A 23,384-nucleotide genomic window follows, 5' to 3' on the forward strand; every position below is an offset into this window, starting at 1 on the left:
CCTATACTAACGAGGAAGACATCTCTCTCTCCGACCCCCGGCATCGTGTCCCGACCCACCGTGCTGGAAGCCGACTCGTGCTGTGATTCCTTTACGGAGCAGAAATGACAACCGAGGAGCCGAGAGATCATTTCAGCATTTCGCGTCTGAACGGAAAACACAAACGACCAACTCGGAATGATTTGCCTTTGACGCTTATCAAAGCGTTCTTTGTGCATCGAACAGACCCACTCACCTCTTAGTGTGGCGGGATCTGCACAGTGCATGTCGCAGCGCTCCCTGCTTTCACTTCAATGTGCTTCCTGATGTCGAGTCGTGTGCCGTGCGGAGGCTCTGAAAGCGAGAGCAATGAAAAGGTGCACGACGTTGTGTTAGAAAACAGAGAAGTGAAAGGCAGTCCTTTCTCTAAGGAGGTAAAAGAAAAGCTACTCCCCGTCAGGGAATCAAACCCTGGTCTCCCACGTGACAGGCGGGGATACTTGCCACTATACTAACGAGGAAGACATCGCACGCTCCGACCCCCGGCATCGTGTCCCGACCCAGCGTGCTGGAAGGCGACGCGTGCTGTGATTCCTTTACGGAGCAGAAATGACAACCGAAGAGCCGAGAGATCATTTCAGCATTTCGCGTCTGAACGGAAAACACAAACGACCAACTCGGAATGACTTGCCTTTGACGCTTATATACCTCTTAGTGTGGCGGGATCTGCACAGTGCATGTCGCAGCGCTCCCTGCTTTCACTTCAATGTGCTTCCTGATGTCGAGTCGTGTGCCGTGCGGAGGCTCTGAAAGCGAGAGCAATGAAAAGGTGCACGACGCTGTGAAATAAACATTAATAAACGCATATATAACGTCGAAAACACATCTAACACTAGGAGTATACGGCACTCTGCGCAGTGTACGAAGTAAATTATTTTCGCAGTAATTAATTATATTTACTATATTTATTATACACGTGTAAATTAATTACTGCGAAAATAATTTACTTCGTACACTGTGCAGAGTGCCGTATACTCCTAGTGTTAGATGTGTTTTCGACGTTATATATGCATTTATTAATGTCGTCGATTTTACGGTTGCAATTCGACGTTGATTATACGTCGAGGCGACGTATATATACGTATAGCCGTATTTTCGCCGTGAATATACGTATATTCGACGAATCAATGCCCACAGCTTGGCATACAAGGGTTTTGCGGAGGGGTCTTGCCACCTGCCTGAAAAAAAAACAGTAAAATGTTTGAGTGCCTATAGAGTTTCTATTTTTATTTTCTTGAGAAAAGTTGATACCATTTCCTGGAAACCCCGTCCCCCATCAGTGCGCGGTGCCCGGGGAAAAATCTGTAGGGGGGCGTCTGAAATTCTGAGCGGGGGTGATATTTCGGTTGAAACGGAGCTGTACGGTGCAGCTACCCAAATGAAATCTCGCAGCTATGCCATTGATTAGTGCTTCATGATAGAAGATATCGACTAGCAATCTGGTATTTGCGATGAAGTTCAGTTTCACATTTTTCGTCACTCTCACTGGAGAGTATTGCCTGGAGCGAAAAGTACCATAAGCGTTCATTTTTGCAGCTACATGGACGTTCTGAATCGTTAAGAAAAAATGTTGTAAAACCAACAGAAAGCACAGAGTGCTATAACTAGTCCTAGTTATATAACGATTTTAAGTATAATGATAAACTACTGCAAGGAATCGGCCCACCTGAGCAAACAGGATCGTAATGTTGACACTCAATAAAGACACTGATATGTGCAGTTCCTGGACGGATAGCCCTCCTGCCCATCAAACAGACTGAGTGACTGTTCGTGTCATTTAGTGTTGTCTGACCATTGACAAAGTACAACTATTTTTTTAGGGCGCAAATTAAGTTAGGTAAATCTTTTTGCCCAAAACTGAAGGGGCAACATTCCCCCCTCCCCCCGTGATGCCAGGCCTGTCCCCAGCCTATTCCATAATGTCATTATATATAATACCATACAACAGTGACCGATCCTTACTAACTACATGCGTTAAAATTGCACATCAGCTCATAGCTGATTATCAATGTTATATTTCAACCAAAATATCGACAACATTAATAAACGCATACGTTGAGAAAATATCGAACCCAGCATATTTTCCGGTTATATACCACAATGCATTGCTAGTATTCGTTGGTCACCATTTTGGACACGTTTTTCAAACGTAGAAGTATATCCGCAAATATCTCAGCAATCCTCTTTTGACGAGTAAGTATGAACAATAATAATACTATCTGAATACATACAGATCTTTCTTAATATTATTTTGATTAAAATAGTACGTGAATAAGCAAAAAATGGCACATAAAATAGTGTGAATGGGGAAGATGACACAAAATCGTTTTGCCGTTTCTCTATTCTTATTCTATGTTGTACTTTCAAACTTTGGGTACTCTTTAATTAGGACAGACTTTATTGCTCAACTGCTATGATGCAAGCCAAATTTTATACATTTATTTCAGTTTTGAGCTTAGTAAACCGTTCATTTTTTAGATTATACTAAAGAAGATATTAATCATCATTTATTTGGGAAGTAATATTATATAATTTTCTCCTAGCTGCGGTGCTGAAGTCCCACCCTACATCAACAGAAAAAGAAATAAAGGAGCATGCAATGTGTTACTTGAAGAATGCATATGCAAGGCAGGGGGCCAGGAGATCTGGACACTGAAAATAATAGGTTTTTGGTTCTAACTGTTAGGACAATTAGACAGGGTTTGCAAATAGTGGAAAAAAATCATCTTAACTTCCATTGTAATATTTTTTTTTCTTGGAAATATAGAAGTTGTACATTTTAAAGTGTATATTTGAATCAAAATGTGGTTTTGAGTTAGTGTGTTAATGTAATTAGTTTTGTGTTTGTCATTACTATACTGTATATTGCCATGTTACCAGAATTTGTAGCTGAAGTTTAAGACTAGTTGTGTTTTTTATGATTATTGCCCATATGTTGATTGTTGATTGATTGTATACAATGTATAATTTGAAATACATATGTTTCAGGTGTGAATGTGTATTTTCAGAATACATTTCTAAATCTAATCATTGGCTTGGTTTACTTGTTTCTACACCTATAAAATCTATATTTGATGTATAATAGACCTCTACCCATATACGTATAATAGACCTCTAAAGTTATGCGTATAATAGACCTCTAACCATATACGTATAATAGACCTCTAAAGTTATCCGTATAATAGACCTCTAACCATATACGTATAACAGACCTCTAACCATATACATATAATAGACCTCTAAAGTTATACGTATAATAGACCTCTAAAGTTATACGTATAATAGACCTCTAACCATATACGTATAATAGTCCTCTAAAGTTATCCGTATAATAGACCTCTAAAGTTATCCGGAACTCCAACCATATATGTATAATAGTCCTCTAAATTTATCCGTATAATAGAACTCCAACCATTTATGTATAATGAACGTCTAAACATAGACGTATAATTGACGTATAACTTTAGACGTATATTAGAATTTCATTCTAGACGAATTGTAGACCACATTTAGACGTATAAGGTATGCGTTTAATAGACGTATATTATACGTCTTTTGCCCACTGGGTGGGCTCCAGATGCACATGGAAGCAATCAAGTGTTTCATCCGAGCTGTTTCAAAGACTGCCCAAGAGCTTTCCTTTCACAGAGGCGCAACGATTAATGATGGGGGTGCACCCTTCAATGCGCCTTACGACTCTAGGGAGTGATTGAGACGATTCGTAGCGTGTGCTCATTTCTCTCCATTCCCCGTGTTGCAGTGGTAGGATGACGTAAATTACTGCTTCGACACGTAACGGCATTATAATCACGTGCAGGAGCTGAGGGCTTTAGTTTTGTTTCGTTTTCCATGGCGTTCGTAAGCGCGCAAATCAAAGGCAAGTCCTGCGTCTAACACGAACGTAAATGCTTTTGAAAGTGCAGTGTGGTGCAGCTTGTAAAATCCTTGTCCACATTTGTGGTTTGTTGATGTTTGTTCTGTCTGCCAAAGTTGCATTTTGACATCCGGACGGGGAGACTTTATCATTTGAACGTGAAGCCAGCCTTAAACCCTCTGAGGCGTGTTTGTCTGCCGGCACGTATCTTGTGAAAGGTATTTTTTTTTAACGGAGAGCGACTTTGAAAAAGTTTCCGCAGCCACCTCGCACTGCGTTGAAATCCGTTGGGGACTCCCCGCGCAGGTTCGAAACCTGCCGACTCCGGCATCTGCCGCACGTTGCCTTGTGCCTGCGCGGTAAAGGTGAAGTGCCGCTTCTCCTCTCCTAGTACTATAAAAACGCTAAATCGCTTGGCCCCGCTGCCATGGAAATCAGTTCTTCAGATAACCACACACTTTGCGTTCGCACCTCTGGTGCTCTACTTATGCCTTTGAAAACCTAATGAATAAAGCTGAAAGAACCGACACAATATGTAGGTGCTCATAAAGCACGCAGTAAAGAACTGTTAACAGCAAGGGTTTCAGTGGGTTAACTGAGGAGAAGGCGTGATCGTTAATTGTTTACTTTTTATTTGGTGTTAGAAACACTCTTACTGTGCATGACGTGCAACAAATGTAGCCACAGAAATTGCATCACGCTTTCATGTATGCTATTGCAGACACCAACGTTGCCTAGATAGAAAACCGAAATAGCCGTGGGTTTGCTTGCTGGTCTGAAGGATCTCTCTTCGAATCTCTATCATTTGTCAATGGAAGTAAAAGGCGCTGCAATCTCATACGTTCAGAATCAAAACCGCAGCTGTTGTTCGACTTTATTTCTTGACTAATTACAACTGAGTGTCACATGAGCAGTTACATAAACTTGTCTGGTATATTTGAACACAAATGCCGTTCTTCAATTCAAACTAACAGTACATTGTCAGGGACATTGTCAGGGTCAGTTCTATACAAACAAGAGACAGCCAAGAGAATATTTCTACCTTTCATGTGGACTACGTGTTGACTTACTGATCGGAATAATAAGAAGACAGAACAAAAAAAGGCACCGCTGGTATTCGGACCCAGGATCTCCTGTTTACTAGACAGGCGCTTTAACCAACTAAGCCACGGCGCCCCGGGAGCGCTGTCCTTTTGCAGCCACTTGGACACACCACTCAGACACATCTGCATTCGGTGTGTGCTCCGCCTGCTCGCTGAGCAAGTTGCCACCTTTACATACAATAGCAACATCGACAACAAGAGAAAGGATGAGAAATGGCTTTTATCTGGAACTTTTCATGTCCAAGGAACTCAATGTGCTTTCTGTGTACAACAGGGCCACTGAACTCCACACTGGCCACTGAACCACAGCAGTGGCTTGCTGGCTTGATGTCTCCCAAGGAAAATGTTGAAATTGCATGTGGAACAGGAAAATGACTCTCAGGTGCCCATTGCTCATTTTCAGACACATTTATGCAATACTTTCACCATGCGTTGAGCAATAGGGATTAAAGATAGCAGAGGTAAGGTTTAAAAGTGATTCTGAGGTGCAACACATCAGCGATACAGCTAGGCATCTGAAATGCGGGGTTTGAGAGCCCTTCAGGGAACACCGTACCCTAAAGGTACCAGAAGTCCACTAGTATAAGCATTAAGTCACTGTCACCACTGTTACAATGTGATTGCTACATATCTTCATTTCTTTGGTTTTTAAGGAGTAAGAGTGAAGGGGGTCTAAATCTGCGATCCAGTGTGTTGAAGTATTTCACAACACTACCTGTAGCCCGTCTGAAAATAAATCCTCATTCTGATTATTGCTCTGGGCATGTACCAATAAATTACTGAGCATATATATATCTCACTGTGTTGAAGCTAGAGACCTGTATGTAATAATATGATGCTAAAATGTTATTTTCACATATATTAATGTTATAAATGATTGCTTATGCTTTATAAACAAACCTAATTAAAATAAAAGCTTAAGTTATGTATTTATCTTGTACCATAGAACATGATTTTCTTTGTATTTCAAGCCCACAAAGTGTCCAAATGACGCACTACATGATATAAGGAAGATTATCACATGCATATCGGTATTATCTTTCTTATGAAAATGCATTCCTTTCATTACCTTTTACTTTTTAAAATGAACTCAAATTGTGTATAATGTAATAATTTAAGTAGAATAGATTCTAATAATATAATGATCCAGTGTGTTGCACTACTTCACTGCTTCACTGCTCTATGCCGTCTGGAAATAAATCCTCAGACTGCTTACTGCCCTGGGCATGTACCAATAAATTACAGGAGCACATCTATATATCACTGCGTTGAAGCAGGAGACACACAATCACTGCAAGCACATCCTAAATACAGTGTTCCATCACCTTTGACCTCATCCAGAACATATCATTTCTTGAAAGGGATTGCTGTCCGAATGCACATCTGAATCCCAAACAGAATCTCTAGTAATATACGATCGTTTGTGAAACATGCAAATGACTGTCTCAGGGGCCCATTCCTCATTGTCAGACACATGTATGCAATGCTTTCACCGTGCATTGAGCAATAGGGATTAAAGACGCCACAGGTAAGGTTAGATGTCATGTTCTATGATAATTTCTTTCAGCATTAGGGACTAAATATACTAAACGTATGATGCTAAAATGTTATTTTCACATATATTAATGTAATAAATGATTGCTTATGCTTTATAAACAAATCTAATTAAAATAAAAGCTTAAGTTTTGTATTTATCTTGTACCATAGAACATGATTTGCTTTGTATTTCAAGCCCACAAAGTGTCCAAATGTTCTATGATCATTTCTTTCAGCATTAGGGACTAAATATACCAAACGTATGATGCTAAAATCCTGAAAAAAGGATGTGCTCCATCTTGTCAGTAGATTGGATTCCAAAACTGATTTGGGTCAATATACATTATCTTTGAAGATAAGGTACAGTCTACTGTAGGGAACCATCAACTTAGAAAGCATTGACCTTCCCTGGGGGTCAGGTAGGTGCAAAAGATAAACCTTTATCCTATCTTTATATTAAGATAAGTGGCCAAGCAGTATTTTTCCAAGTTTCACCAAGCTCATCATGTTGCCATAGTAGACAAAGTTCTATAAAATGTTAAATAACTTTTAAAAAAAGCATCTTGGTCTTTCAGTACTGTACAAGGTGAATTAAACTGTCCCTGGTAATAAAAAGTAATTAGAAGCATCCCAGAAACTTTATCTCTAGAAACATTAGTTGTTTTATATCATGTAATTTAGTGTGATGTTGTCAGAATTCAAGGACATTATCACACACAGAAATTGGTTCAGTTAAATCTAAAAAACACAGCTAAACATGGGTTTAAATGTAAAATAGAAGTCTTACCTCTTGTCAAAAGATTTAATTCAAGAAGCGATGTAATAAATGATTGCTTATGCTTTATAAACAAATCTAATTAAAATAAAAGCTTAAGTTTGGTATTTATCTTGTACCATAGAACATGATTTTCTTTGTATTTCAAGCCCACAAAATGTCCAAATGACGCACTACATGATATAAGGAAGATTATCACATGCATATCGGTATTATCTTTCTTATGAAAATGCATTCCTTTCATTACCTTTTACTTTTTAAAATGAACTCAAATTGTGTATAATGTAATAATTTAAGTAGAATAGATTCAGGTAGGAAATATAGAGTCATGACGTTTATGGCTGACATCATTTCACATGGGTGAATTTTAAGCTAAGAAACAAAAACATTTACAATGAAGATACCATTGCTTAATTTTTAATGCCTTTAAAAAATAAATACCTCCTGAGAATAATTTGCCACTCCCAGATCCTTGGTAAGGTACTGTTTGAATCCAATCAGGAGAGGAGCATCCAGGGAGTGCTTTCTATAGAGTCCAGCTTGGGCCACTCTCTTCCGGCCTGCTGATACTGTTTAACTACTCAGGGCCTGTAAGGATATAAAACACCGGTTTAAACATTTTATACCTATAAGACAAATAGAATTTTAGTAAAAAATAGATACATCTGAAAAATAAAAAGTCTTACTGCTGATAGAGTTCTTCAGAGCTCACATCTTCCCCTTCCTTATCCGCTTCTGTTTCAGTTTCTAGAGCAGCCTCTGGCATCTCTTCCTCCTGGACAGCGGCCTCTTGCTCAGGGCCGCTGGAATGCAGGTAGATTCTTTTCAACATGCTTTTACATAATATGTTGTAACAATGATTTCAAAAAGAAACTACAGAAGCCTTACAGATTAAAAATATCTCACCTTGTGCTCATTTCCCTCTATTCCCCGTGTTGCAGTGGTGGGATGACGTAAATTACTGCTTCGACACGTAACGGCATTATAATCAAGTGCAAGAGCTGAGGGCTTTACTTTTGTTTCGTTTTCCATGGCGTTCGTAAGCGCGCAAATCAAAGGCAATTCCTGCGTCTAACAGGAATGTAAATGCTTTTGAAAGTGCAGTGTGGTGCAGCTTGTAAAATCCTTGTCCACATTTGTGGTTTGTTGATGTTTTTTCTGTCTGCCAAAGTTGCATTTTGACATCTGGACGGGGAGACTTTATCATTTGAACGTGAAGCCAACCTTAAACCCTCTGAGGCGTGTCTGTCTGCCGGCACGTATTTTGTGAAAGGTATTTTTTTTTTTAACGGAGAGCGACTTTGAAAAAGTTTCCGCAGCCACCTCGCACTCCGTGTTAGATTATAGGAGGAATGCGGCAGCGGCGAGCTCGCTGTAGTCGTGGCCGAGTGGTTAAGGTGATGGACTCGAAATCCATTGGGGACTCCCCGCGCAGGTTCGAATCCTGCCGACTACGGCGTCTGCCGCACGTCGCTTTGTGCCTGCGCTGAAAAGGCGTAGTGCCGCTTCTCCTTTCCTCGTGCTATAAAAACGCTAAATCGCTTGTCCCCGCTGCCATGGAAATCAATTCTTCAGGTAACCACACACTTTGTGTTCGCACCTCTGGTGCTCTACTTATGCCTTTGAAAATCTAATGAATAAAGCTGAAAGAACCGACACAATATGTAGGTGCTCGTAAAGCACGCAGTAAAGAACTGTTAACAGCAAGGTTTCAGTGGGTTAACTGAGGAGAAGGCGTGATCGCTAATTGTTGACTTTGTATTTGGTGTTAGAAACACTCTTACTGTGCATGACGTGCAACAAATGTAGCCACAGAAATTGCATCACGCTTTCATGTATGCTATTGCAGACACCAACGTTGCCTAGATAGAAAACCGAAATAGCCGTGGGTTTGCTTGCTGGTCTGAAGGATCTCTCTTCGAATATCTATCATTTGTCAATGGAAGTAAAAGGCGCTGCAATCTCATACGTTCAGAATCAAACTCGCAGCTGTTGTTCGACTTTATTTCTTGACGAATTACAACTGTGTTGCATGAGCAGTTACGTAAACTTGTCTGGTATATTTGAACACAGATGCCGTTCTTCAATTAAAACTAACAGTACATTGTCAGGGACATTCAGTTCTATAAAAACAAGAGACAGACAAGAGAATATTTCTACCTTTCATGTGGACTACGTGTTGACTTACTGATCGGAATAATTGAAAAGTTCGGGTCATAGCCGATGCAGTGCGTGCTAATTAGAACAACAGCAACGCTGAGCTCTCAGCACCGTACTGAGCCCAGGTGTTTTTCTAAAGCTGTCAGGTGCAGTTCATTTACAGTACGCCCCGTGTCTCAACGGTAGGACGGAGTCAAATACTGCCTCGACAAGCAACAGCATTATAATAAACCGCAGGACTTGAGGGCTGTTCTCTTTGAATGTTCCAAGGCATTCGTAAGAGCGTAGGTCAAGGGCCATTCGTGCATCTCCTGTAACTCGAGTAAAAATGCTATTCAAAGTGCAGTGACTGAAATCGTCGTCCACATGTCTCCGTTGTTGATTTCTTTCTGTCTAAGAAAGTTCTATTTTCATGTCCGAACGGGGAGACTTTATCATTCCAACTTGAAGCCACCCTTAAGTACTCTGAGGTGTGTGTCTGCTTACACGTATGGCGTAAAAGGTTTCTTAAACGGAGAGCGAACTTGAAAAAAGTTGCCGCCGCCTCGCACTCCCTGTTCGATTGTAGCAAGAAGCCAACAGCTGGCGTATTTACTGTAATCGTGGCCGAGTGGTTAAGGCAACAAACTTGAAATCTGTTTGGGTCTCCCTGCGCAGGTTCAAATCCTGCCGACTACGGTGTCCTTTGCATTTGCTCTCGTGCGTGCATGAAAAAGGACCAGCGCTGTTTTGTTTTCGCTGGGACCTTTAACACTCTAAATCGCCTAGACCCACTGCCTTGGAAATCGATTCTTCAGCACCCACGAGTGACGCTTTGCAGCTGGACGCAGATAACGATGCTTTTCTGCAACGAGCTTTCCAGCTGAATTTTCTCGGCAGCTCCATACTGAACCTGTTCTCCATTGCAACATAGCGGAGGCTCGTCACGTCTATAGCAAGGCTGTGTAGGACCGCATACGCCACAGTGACTTGTACACAGACCACATGAAAGGCAAGCAAAATACACTTTTAAAATTCCAAAGACTCACAAGGTCAGAGGAACAGCGATGACCTGAACAGATCTGTTACAGAAGTCTAGGTTGACCTTTTTAGAGCTGTACTTGCATTTTTGTTTAATAGAAGATCAAATCTACTCGCATGTACCAGCACCTTACAGTTTATTGATGTTAATTCTATTTAAGTAATAAGATTGCTAACGATGTTTGACTTTAGCCGGTGTTTTTTAGAACAAATTGCTTACTCTTCTGTAAGGAATACGCAGTACGTGCCTTTGTCAGTCATTGCTCACCATACCTGTAACTTTCTTATCTAACTCACTTCCTCAAATGGTGAAGGTCCACAAACATAAATGAAAAAAACCCTTGTTGTAGATGAGGTGCACAAAAAAGCAGCCCCTGATAGTGTATAACACATTTATACTATTGCAAATAGTATAGAAAATTATATAATATTACTTCCCAAATAAATGATGATTAATATCTTCTTTAGTATAATCTAAAAAATGAACGGTTTACTAAGCTCAAAACTGAAATAAATGCATCAAATTTGGCTTGCATCATAGCAGTTGAGCAATAAAGTCTGTCCTAATTAAAGAGTACCCAAAGTTTGAAAGTACAACATAGAATAAGAATAGAGAAACGGCAAAACGATTTTGTGTCATCTTCCCCATTCACACTATTTTATGTGCCATTTTTTGCTTATTCACGTACTATTTTAATCAAAATAATATTAAGAAAGATCTGTATGTATTCAGATAGTATTATTATTGTTCATACTTGCTCGTCAAAAGAGGATTGCTGAGATATTTGCGGATATACTTCTACGTTTGAAAAACGTGTACAAAATGGTGACCAACGAATACTAGCAATGCATTGTGGTATATAACCGGAAAATATGCTGGGTTCGATATTTTCTCAACGTATGCGTTTATTAATGTTGTCAATATAATGGTTGAAATTTAACATTGATAATACATCGCGGCTATGTGCCCCCTGCTATGAGCTGATGTGCAATTTTAACACATGCAGTTAGTAAGGATCGGTCACTGTTGTATGGTATTATATACAGTATAATGACATTATGGAATAGGATGGGGACAGGCCTGGCATCACGGGGGGAGGGAGGAATGTCGCCCCTTCAGTTTTGGGCAAAAAGATTTACCTAACTTAATTTGCGCCCTAAAAAAATAGTTGTACTTTGTCAATGGTCAGACAACACTAAATGACACGAACAGTCACTCAGTCTGTTTGATGGGCAGGAGGGCTATCCGTCCAGGAACTGCACATATCAGTGTCGTTATTGAGTGTCAACATTACGATCCTGTTTGCTCAGGTGGACCGATTCCTTGCAGTAGTTTATCATTATACTTAAAATCATTATATAACTAGGACTAGTTATAGCAGTCTGTGCTTTCTGTTGGTTTTACAACATTTTTTTCTTAACGATTCAGAACGTCCATGTAGCTGCAAGAATGAACGCTTATGGTACTTTTCGCTCCAGGCAATACAAACCGTGAGAGTGACGAAAAATGTGAAACTGAACTTCATCGCAAATACCAGATTGCTAGTCGTTATTTTCTATCATGAAGCACTAATCAATGGCATAGCTGCGAGATTTCATCTGGGTAGCTGCACCATACAGCTCCGTTTCAACTGAAATATCACCCCCCCTCAGAATTTCAGAAGCACCCCTACAGATTTTTCCCCGGGCACCGCGCACTGATGGGAGACGGGGTGTCCAGGAAATGGTGTCAACTTTTCTCAAGAAAATAAAAATAGAAACTCTATAGGCCCTCAAACATTTTACTGTTTTTTTTCAGGCAGGTGGCAAGACCCCCTCCGCAAAACCCTTGTATGCCAAGCTGTGGGCATTGATTAGTCGAATATACGTATATTCACAGCGAAAATATGGCTATACGTACACACGATACATACAGTAAAAAGCCTCAGGCACTGTGTTAGATGTGTTTTCAACGTTATATATGCGTTTATTAATGTCGTCGATTTTACGGTTGCAATTCGACGTTGATTATACGTCGAGGCGACGTATATTCCCGTATAGCCGTATTTTCGCCGTGAATATACTGTATTCGACGAATCAATGCCCACTGGGTAAACTCTTGAGCAAACTCTGAACCAGCTCTAAGGAAACTAATCCAATTAGACGTTACTTTGACTCATCTTTTTACGCTCAGTGCTGGATTGCTCAAACTCCAGCTAGGGTTAGGGTTAGCATTCCCACGCTACTTAGACACTTTGTTTACGCTCAGTGCTGAATTTTGGGAACTTCAGGACGAGTGGGAATTTTCTCCTATCTGTCAATTCTGTTTTGTTTTGGAGACTCTTGGCTGCCTATGTTGTACAGTGCAGCGTGAAGGAAACATTTTCCAAAACTGTGTCAGCTCAAAAGTTGTAAGAAAACCTCTCCAGCTGCTTTAACTCTCTTCATTTTTGTCATTTAATGTGACACTCGATGTATAACTGGAGCCTCACATATGCAAATGGTGAGGCTCCAGGTCGACACCCAGTTCGACACCACTTTACAGTATATGACAAAAGCATGGCAGACTGTGCCGGACCAGCTGGTAACTTCCGCTTATTTTGACCATATTAAACATTGGAATTCTTCCCACTTGCATTTGTGACACTTGATTTTGGCTCCACCTAAGACACTCTTAAATCTTCAAACACTTTTCTCTTCTCCCGCAACACTCTTGTCTGTCGGCACTATGTGGCTGCGTTGCATGACAACCCATCTCACCACGGAAAGGAACCTAACAGCTTTGGTAAGAGAGGAGAAAAGGACCTGGGCTGTACGGGGCTCAAACCCGTGACCTTGGCATTATTAGCACCACGCTCTAACCAGCTGAGCTAACCGGCCTCACGACATCGATCCTCTCTGTGCTGCAAAAAATCGATCTCAGGGAATTTCTTTTGCCCTCCTTTGAATAGAAAGCCGTGTAATTCAGTGTACGGGCTTTCTCGTGCAGTTTCATGGTTCTTGTAACCCAAATCCTACACTGGCCTGAAGTGCCCCCCCATTTCACAGCATTTTTCAGCTGATTTAAAATGTACCTAAAGGAGAAGCATTATTGAAGACCATCAATTACCAAGAGCTTTTGTCAAAGGTTTTGGTGGTCATTTTTAATGACCACAGAGCGCTGTGACCTCGGTTTTACATCTCATCCAAAAGACAGCGCCCTTTTACAACACAGCATCTCCGTCACTATACTGGGGCATTGGGACCCGCACAGACCTCAGGGTGAGTGCCCCCCCGCCGGCACCATTAACACCGCTTCCAGCTGGAAGCTTTGTTTTTCCCTGTAGCTCACCCTCATTCGGGTACTGACCTGGCTCGCACCTACTTAGCTTCAGTGGGTTTGCAGTTGCGAGTTGCAAGGGGATGCAAGTGATGGAGCTGCTCGCTGCAAAAGCCACTGCATTGGCCGGGAATCGAACCCGAGCCTCCCACGTGGCAGGCAAGAAGTCTACCACTGAACCACCAATGCTCAGTGCCTGGGCCTTCAAAAAAGACGGTTTTTTGGTGCTCTGTGCAAAACGCGTCGACATCTGCTTCCAGATGCAAAATGTCATTCGCGGACGCTGAAGAACTTATTTCCAAGGCAGCGGGTACAAGCGATTGGGCGTTTTAAAACCACCAGGAACAGCAAGGAGGCGCGCTTCTTTGCTTGCGCCGGAACACACCGACTGGAGGCGGACAACGTAGTCGGCAGGATTCGAACCTGCGCGGGGAGACCCCAATGGATTTCTAGTCCATCGCCTTAACCACTCCGCCACGACTACAGCAAGCCCCGCCGCCGCTGCGTTCTTGCTACAATCTTACCTGGATCGCGAGGCGCCGGCGGAAGCCTATTTCAAAGTCGTTCTCCGTTTCAAAAAAACATTTCCAAAATACAAGCCTTGCAGACAGACACGCCTCAGAGGACTTAAGGGTGGCTTCATGTCGGAATGATAAAGTCTCCCCGTCCGGACATGAAAATGCCACTTTGTTACACACAAAAAAAGAATCAACAACAGAGAAATGCCCACAAGCATTTCAAAAGCCGCACCACGCCGCATTTGAAATAGCTCTTACATTAGTGGTAGACGCAGGAATCGCCTTTTTATTTACGCTCTTACCAACGCGATGGAAAGCAAAACAAAGCAAAGCAGAGCAAAACAAAACGAACAAACGAAAACCCTCACGTCCCGCACTTGCATATAACGCTGTTACGTGCCCAAGCGGTATTGTACGTCATCCTAGCACTGCACCCCGAGGCGTACGGCATATGGGAACGAACACACGCCACGAATCGTCTCGAATCGCTCCCTACAGCTGTAAGGCGCCTTAAAGCATGCACCCCCAATTTTCTTCTTTGCGCATCTGTGAAAGGTAAACTCTTGAGCAAACTCTGAACCACCTCTAAGGAAACTAATCCGATTAGACGTTACTTTGACTCATCCTTTAAGGGACCTTTCTTAATTGGAGCAATCAATTATTTCAAATGAATTCTGTATGCGTTAAAAGACAGCTATACACAGAAAACATGCAGGACACTGCTCATGATGTTTCCCGAGCCGAAACAGTGTGTTTTTCCAAGCCATCTGACAAAGCCCGCCCACTGAAAACTGCAGCAGATAGTGTAAAGACGTTCAACTTTGTAACTACTGCACGCACAGGAAGCAGAATAAATTCCTCTTTTCAAACTGTCAAAGGTTTGCTTTGCGAACGCTGCAGGACATCGCACAATCTCTTTTGAACGGGGACAAACGATTTCTTATGAGGCGCACTAAGTACAGACGTTTAAAAAGCTCCACTCATGCCGACGATGCAGCATGAAGAAGCGCAACCTAACGTTTGCATTCCTAGCACTGTTGCAACCTAGCACTGTTGCATTCCGCCTATCAGTAGCTAAGAGAATATAACTTAAGGCTCTTGTTAATGCTGTTTCAGAAACCAGACTGAAATTTCTCAAGTATATTATTTGAATCCAGATACGATTGACGTTGGGCAACAACTATTCTCTCAAGACTTTAAGATTGAAATGGGACCTTTGAGACAGGCCTGTAGTTGTTAAGAACTTGTGGATCCAAATTTGACTTCTTAAGGAGCGGTCTAACAACCGCTACCTTAAATTGATCAGGTACAACGCCTGACGCAAGCGATGTATTCATCATACTAATTATAGGTCCTGCCAGTCCTTCGAGGGAATCTTTGACTAGCTGAGTGGGGATCTAGCGAACAGGTGGTTGACTTTGTCTTACGTCTGTGTTCATGAGTCCACCATAAGAAGAAATCTGAACAGGAGTGGTGATCATGCGAGGTCACCACGGAGGAAACCACTGCTCTCCCCCCAAAAAAAAACACCACTGCCCCTCTCAAGTTTGCTAAAGACCACATGGATGTTCCACAGCAACTCCTGGAACAATGTTCTGTGGACAGACGTGACAAAAGTTGAACTTGTTGGTAAATGTGCACAGCATTATGTTTGGAGATAACAAAACTCTGCATACCAACTCCAAAACCTCATCCCACCTGGGAAGCATGGCGGATGCTGTACGGCTTGCAATCATTGAGGGACCGATGAATTCCAAGATGTATTTGGAAATTCTACAGCAGAATGTCAGGGTGTCTGCCTGTGATCTAAAACTCGAAAGACGCTGGGTCATGCAACATGACAAAAATAAAGGAGTACATCAACAACAGAGTGGCTGAAACAGAAGAAATTCCGTATTTTGGGATGGCCAAGTAAGAGTCCTGACCCCAATCCCATTGAAGTGCTGTGGCGTGATCTGAAGCAGGCCGTTCAGCGCAAGACATCCCAAAAATATACATGAACTGAAACAGTTTTGCATAGAGGAATAGGCCAAAATACCTCCTAACCGCTGCTCAGGTCTGACCAGCCGCTACAGAAAGTGGGGGTTGAGGTTTTTGTCAATAAAGGAGGTTCCACTAGCTCCTTAATATAAGGGTTCACGTACTTTTTCCATCAATGACCTTGATTGTTTAAACCATTTGGTCAATAAAGAAACAGCAATGTCAAATGTTGGGCGTGTGTTGTTTGTGAAATCAGACTCTCTTTATTAATTATTATGACTTAGATAAAGATAAGATCACATGTTAGGAGCCATTCATGCAGAAATCCACATCATTCCGAAGGGCTGTTTACAAAAGTTTTTCTCCCAACTGTATGTGAGAGAAAAGCAGAGACGCTCACTGAGTAAGGTGGGGTTGCAGCTTCACAAATCACAAGGACATTTGTACACTCAAAAAGGGACAGGAGCACCCCAGATGGGACTCAAACCCACAATCCCTGGCTTAGGAGGCCAGTGCCTTATCCATTAGGCCACTGCGGCACACTGAGTGGGGTCGATCACGCTGATGAAGAGCCAGTTTTTTTTTTCCTTTGCTTTTTCAAAGGGATCCCCAAAATTAGGGAAGTTAGGCAGCAGAAGGTTTACTGTGACCTGAGAAGGACCGGCATCCAATCACGGTAGTACACACACACACGCTCTCACTCATCTGAGCTACACGGCTACCAAGATGATCTCAGGTGCGCCGAGCTGGTACGGAACATATTGAACTGATCGACGGCGAATTGTCTCTCAGACAGGCTTTTTACCTCTGAGTTCCCTGACTAACAGTGATCAGCTAGGTAGTGAAACAGTCAGCTGCTTCTAAACCTTAAACAGCTGCATCTCGGCGCTTCCACGGAGAGATGATTTGAAAGCCGAACATCGCCCATTGGGAACACCTTTCTATCACTAGTTTAAGAGACTCTTAAGGTCTTGCAGAGGTGCCTGTCTAATAGCATGTGCTTTGCAAGCTATAGGTGTTTAGGCTGAGGCAGAATGCCTGTTAAGAAAATGTTTTTCTAAAGGGGCCTCGCACTCTTTTCCAAGCAATGGTCACCATCCCCACCGAGTGTCACAACGTAGTCATGTCCTAGGATGTCACCTGTTAGTCTCCATTTGTCTGCCACCAACACTTTAGGTTACGGGGTCACAACTGCACCCCGGAGAGCAGAGGAGCCGTTGTCGTTCTGGCGGCGCAGATTGGGCTGAAGGTGGGGCGCTTGAATCTCGCTGTTGGAGGCCGTCTGAAACTGACCCAAGCCTTTCCCTTGAATTAAATGTAAATAAATAAATGAACCCCAGATGCACATGGAATCAATCACGTGTTTCCTTTGAGCCGTTTCAAAGACTGCTCCAGAGTTTACCTTGCACAGATGCGCAAAGATTAATGATGGGGGTGCACGCTTCCAGGCGCCTTACAACTGTAGGGACTGATTAGAGACAATTCGTAGCGTGTGTTCGTTTCCATATACGCCCCGTGTTGCAATGGTAGGATGAAGTCAAATACGGCTTGGACGCGTAACGGCATTCTATCCAACTGCAGGACTTGAGGGTTTTTTGTGCTTTGTTCTGTTTTCGTTGACATCGCATTCGTAAGAGCGTCAAAAAAAGGCAATTCCAGCATCTAACACGAATAAAAGGGCTATTGAAACTGCAGGGCTGCGCAGCTTCTAAAATCCTTGCACACAATTCTCCGTTATTGTTACTTCCTTCTTTCTGTCTAACAAAGTTCTCTTTTCCTGACCGGACGGGGAGACTTTATCATTCCAACTTGAAGCCAGCCTTAAGTCCTCTGAGGCGCATTTGTCTGCTAGCATGCATTTTGTGAAAGTTTTTGTTGTTGTTGTTAAACGGAAAGTGACTTTGAAAAAGGTTTCCGCCGCTGCCCGGCAATCTATGTTAGACTGCATCAAGAAGGCAGTGGCGGCGACGGCGGCGGCGCGCGCTGCAGCCGTGGCCGAGTGGTTAGGGCGATGGACTAGAAAGCCGTCGGGGTCTCCCCGCGAAGCTTCGAGTCCTGCCGCCTACGGTGTCGTCGTGTGTCTGCGCAACAAAGGAAAACCACCTGTTTCGCTTTTCCCTCAACTTTTAAAACGCGAATGATCTGGATTTCTACATGATTGGCTCTTAAAATGTGATCTGATCTTCATCTGACGCATAATAATCAATAAAGACAGTCTTGTTTAACAAACAGCACACACAACATTTTACATTGTCAATTCAGTTCAAATCAATGCAAGTTGTTAAGAGCCTTGTGTCTAATATGCCACACAGGTTACGTGCTGTCTCTTTGAGGCAAATGTTTAAATCCTCTGAGTTAAGTGCTGAAGTTATAGTAGTCCTATCAGTATTGTTGCCTCCGATCAACAGATCCTCAGTTTTCTCAGAGTTGAGTAACAAAAAGTTTTCACACATCCAAGTCTTATCTTCATTAATGCATTTAACTAAAGTGATAATAGAAGAGTTGTCGTTTGGTGTGAACAAAATGTTTATTTGAGTGTCATCAGCACATGAATGAAAGTTCATATTATTTTTTCGTATTATCCTACCTAGCAGCAGCATGTAGAGAGAGAGAGCAATATTGGTCCCGGCACTGATCCGTCTGGTACCCCAAATTGAACTGGTGACGTTGATGAAGCAGTACAATTATTAGATATTTGAACATAATGAAAACGATGAGTAAAATGTGAAGTAAACCACTGAAGGACGGTTCCAGATAAGCCAACCTCAAACTCAAGCCTGTGTAACAAAACAGAGAGGTCAACCGTGTCAAAGGCAGCTCTAAGATCTAGAAGCACAAGCACTATTGCATTCCCCACATCAGTAGCTAAGAGAATATCATTTACGACTCTCGTTAATGCAGTTTCAGAAAGCAGACTGAAATTTCTCAAGTATATTATTTGAATCCAGATACGATTGACATTGGGCAACAACTATTCTCTCAAAACTTTTAGATTGAAATGGGACCTTTGAGACAGGCCTGTAGTTGTTAAGAACTTGTGGATCCAAATTTGACTTCTTAAGGAGCGGTCTAACAACCGCTACCTTAAATTGATCAGGTACAACGCCTGACGCAAGCGATGCATTCATCATACTAATTATAGGTCCTGCCAGTCCTTCGAGGGAATCTTTGACTAGCTGAGTGGGGATGGGATCTAGCGAACAGGTGGTTGACTTTGTCTTACGTCTGTGTTCATGAGTCCACCATAAGAAGAAATCTGAACAGGAGTGGTGATCATGCGAGGTCACCACGGAGGAAACCACTGCTCTCCCCCCCAAAAAAAACACCACTGCCCCTCTCAAGTTTGCTAAAGACCACATGGATGTTCCACAGCAACTCCTGGAACAATGTTCTGTGGACAGACGTGACAAAAGTTGAACTTGTTGGTAAATGTGCACAGCATTATGTTTGGAGATAACAAAACTCTGCATACCAACTCCAAAACCTCATCCCACCTGGGAAGCATGGCGGATGCTGTACGGCTTGCAATCATTGAGGGACCGATGAATTCCAAGATGTATTTGGAAATTCTACAGCAGAATGTCAGGGTGTCTGCCTGTGATCTAAAACTCGAAAGACGCTGGGTCATGCAACATGACAAAAATAAAGGAGTACATCAACAACAGAGTGGCTGAAACAGAAGAAATTCCGTATTTTGGGATGGCCAAGTAAGAGTCCTGACCCCAATCCCATTGAAGTGCTGTGGCGTGATCTGAAGCAGGCCGTTCAGCGCAAGACATCCCAAAAATATACATGAACTGAAACAGTTTTGCATAGAGGAATAGGCCAAAATACCTCCTAACCGCTGCTCAGGTCTGACCAGCCGCTACAGAAAGTGGGGATTGAGGTTTTTGTCATAAAGGAGGTTCCACTAGCTCCTTAATATAAGGGTTCACGTACTTTTTCCATCAATGACCTTGATTGTTTAAACCATTTGGTCAATAAAGAAACAGCAATGTCAAATGTTGGGCGTGTTGTTTGTTAAATCAGACTCTCTTTATTAATTATTATGACTTAGATAAAGATAAGATCACATGTTAGGAGCCATTCATGCAGAAATCCACATCATTCCGAAGGGCTGTTTACAAAAGTTTTTCTCCCAACTGTATGTGAGAGAAAAGCAGAGACGCTCACAGAGTAAGGTGGGGTTGTAGCTTTGCAAATCAAAAGGACATTTGTATGCTCAGAATGGGACAGGAGCACCCCAGATGGGACTCAAACTCACAATCCCTGGCTTAGGAGGCCAGTGTCTTAGCCATTAGGCCACTGGGGCACACTGGGTGAGGTCGATCATGCTGATGAAGAGCCAGTTTTTTTTCCTTTGCTTTTTCAAAGGGATCCCCAAAATTAGGGAAGTTAGGCAGCAGAAGGTTTACTGTGACCTGAGAAGGACCGGCATCCAATCACGGTGGTACACACACACACGCTCTCACTCATCTGAGCTACACGGCTACCAAGATGATCTCAGTTGCGCCGAGCTGGTACGGAACATATTGAACTGATTGACGGCGAATTGTCTCTCAGACAGGCTTTTCACCTCTGAGCTCCCTGACTGACAGTAATCAGCTAGGTATTGAAACAGTCAGCTGCTTCTAAGCCTTAAACAGCTGCATCTTGGCGCTTCCACGGAGAGATGATTTGAAAGCCAAACATCGCCCATTGGGAACACCTTACTATCACTAGTTTAAGAGACTCTTAAGGTCTTGCAGAGGTGCCTGTCTAATAGCATGCGCTTTGCAAGCTATAGGTGTTTAGGCTGAGGCAGAATGCCTGTTAACAAAATGTTTTTCTAAAGGGGCCTCGCACTCTTTTCCAAGCAATGGTCACCATCCCCACCGAGTGTCACAATGTAGTCATGTCCTAGGACATCACCTGTTAGTCTCCATTTGTCTGCCACCAACACTTTAGGTTACGGGGTCACAACCGCACCCCAAAGACCAGAGGAGCCGTTGGCGTTCTGGCGGCGCAGATTGGGCTGAAGGTGGGGCGCTTGAATCTCGCTGTTGGAGGCCGTCTGAAACTGACCCAAGCCTTTCCCTTTGAATTAAATGTAAATAAGAAATGAACCCCAGATGCACATGGAATCAATCACGTGTTTCCTTTGAGCCGTTTCAGAGACTGCTGCAGAGTTTACCTTGCACAGATGCGCAAAGATTAATGATGGGGGTGCACGCTTCCAGGCGTCTTACAACTGTAGGGACTGATTAGAGACAATTCGTAGCTTGTGCTCATTTCCCTCTATTCCCCGTGTTGCAGTGGTAGGATGACGTAAATTCCTGCTTCGACACGTAACGGGATTATAATCAAGTGCAGTAGCTGAGGGCTTTAGTTTTGTTTCGTTTTCCATGGCGTTCGTAGGCGCGCAAATCAAAGGCAATTCCTGCGTCTAACACGAATGTAAATGCTTTTGAAAGTGCAGTGTGGTGCAGCTTGTAAAATCCTTGTCCACATTTTTGGTTTGTTGATGTTTTTTCTGTCTGCCAAAGTTGCATTTTGACATCCGGACTGGGGGACTTTATCATTTGAACGTGAAGCCAGCCTTAAACCCTCTGAGGCGTGTCTGTCTGCCGGCATGTATCTTGTGAAAGGTATTTTTTTTAACGGAGAGCGACTTTAATAAAGTTTCCGCAGCCACCTCACACTCCGTGTTAGATTATAGGAGGAATGCGGCGGCGGCGAGCTCGCTGTAGTCGTGGCCGAGTAGTTAAGGCGATGGATTTGAAATCCATTGGGGACTCCCCGCTCAGGTTCGAATCCTGCCGACTACGGCGTCTGCCGCACGTCACCTTGTGCCTGTGCGGCAAAGGCGAAGTGCCGCTTCTCCTTTCCTGGTACTATAAAAATGCTACATCGCTTGGTCCTGCTTCCATGGAAAGCAGTTCTTCAGGTAATTCTACTCTCTTACCAAAGCTGTTAGGTTCCTTTCCGTGGTGAGATGGGTTGTCATGCAACGCTGCCACATAGTGCTGTAGCGGCAATGCTTGTTAATAAGACAGAATTAAGCGTTGGTATGCTCCTAAAAGAGGCCCCATCTCACCCTCCATCTCTGTGGTGCAGCCACAGAGAAATAATTCATGCGAGCTGATTTAAGAGTGTTTTCTTGTGATAAGAAGCAAGCTCCCAGACGGGGATGCAATTAGCTGAGCCTGGCTATCATGATCAATGGTCATCCATTGGCGCCTATCAGTCTAGGGAGTGCCGAATGGACATCTGGACTGCATTCCTAAGTGTCAAGAGTAAGTGACTTATATCTCACCTTGACCAACCAATCAGGGACTGGCAGGGCGTGGTAATACCACGTGGGTCTCCAATGCCCGCCAAACTCTCAACCAATCAGCACACATCTGGGTCTTGATCAAAAAGGGAGCGCAAGCTCAGTTCTGGGCTCTCCTTGGCCATTTTCGCGCATCCTCAGAGACAATCACGTGACATCTGCCGTTGTCTGCAAAAGGACTTGGACTTTGTTCAAAGCGCGAGGCCGAGGATCCCGTACGTACTCAGAATTCTACCAACGTGAATGCTCCGCTTGATCAACGGCAGCCTACAGTTGGACCCTCGTCGACAACCTGAATAGCTTATTCAGAAGCAGCGCTGGACCGGGAACGAACCAGTTTCTTCCCAGGCAAAAGAGTGACTTGTGAGGACTCGCGGTCACACTCTGTGCATAGAGACTTTCTACTAGCCAGCCGGACTGCTGGTAGATCCCCTCGGAGCAACGACTGCCCTGCGCGCCGCAGTTAGATTCCTCCGCCCGTCCTACTCCGAGCTGCACCTTGACTGGCTGGCCGGTAGCCAGAGGACGCCGACACAACGCCCATTGGACAACCGCTGGAACAGAGGCTGCAACATAGCCTGTCAGCTGGTTTGGTGTTCGTGCCGGGAAACTCCAAATCCAAACACAATGGATAAGTAAACCCCATGTTCTACATTGCGTCTCGAGAATTTAATTGTACCTCAACACAAGTTGTTATCAATTTAATTCATGAGTAATGTATTTACTTCCGAGTTTAGAGTAACAGTGGGTAATAACACTGATTAGCGA

At 43.1% G+C, this 23,384-nt stretch overlaps 3 non-coding genes across 3 annotated transcripts; 2 read left to right on the forward strand and 1 right to left on the reverse strand.

The window, feature by feature from the left end:
* Positions 1–5,015: 5,015 nt before the first annotated feature.
* Positions 5,016–5,089, reverse strand: trnat-agu (transfer RNA threonine (anticodon AGU)). Its single transcript has one exon. It is a non-coding gene; the product is annotated as a tRNA-Thr (tRNA).
* A 3,612-nt stretch (positions 5,090–8,701) lies between these two features.
* trnas-cga (transfer RNA serine (anticodon CGA)) lies at positions 8,702–8,783 on the forward strand. Its single transcript has one exon. It is a non-coding gene; the product is annotated as a tRNA-Ser (tRNA).
* A 13,245-nt stretch (positions 8,784–22,028) lies between these two features.
* Positions 22,029–22,110, forward strand: trnas-uga (transfer RNA serine (anticodon UGA)). Its single transcript has one exon. It is a non-coding gene; the product is annotated as a tRNA-Ser (tRNA).
* Positions 22,111–23,384: the final 1,274 nt, after the last annotated feature.

The sequence above is a fragment of the Lepisosteus oculatus genome, unplaced genomic scaffold (genome assembly GCF_040954835.1).
Source record: "Lepisosteus oculatus isolate fLepOcu1 unplaced genomic scaffold, fLepOcu1.hap2 HAP2_SCAFFOLD_416, whole genome shotgun sequence".
Lineage (NCBI taxonomy): Eukaryota > Metazoa > Chordata > Actinopteri > Semionotiformes > Lepisosteidae > Lepisosteus > Lepisosteus oculatus.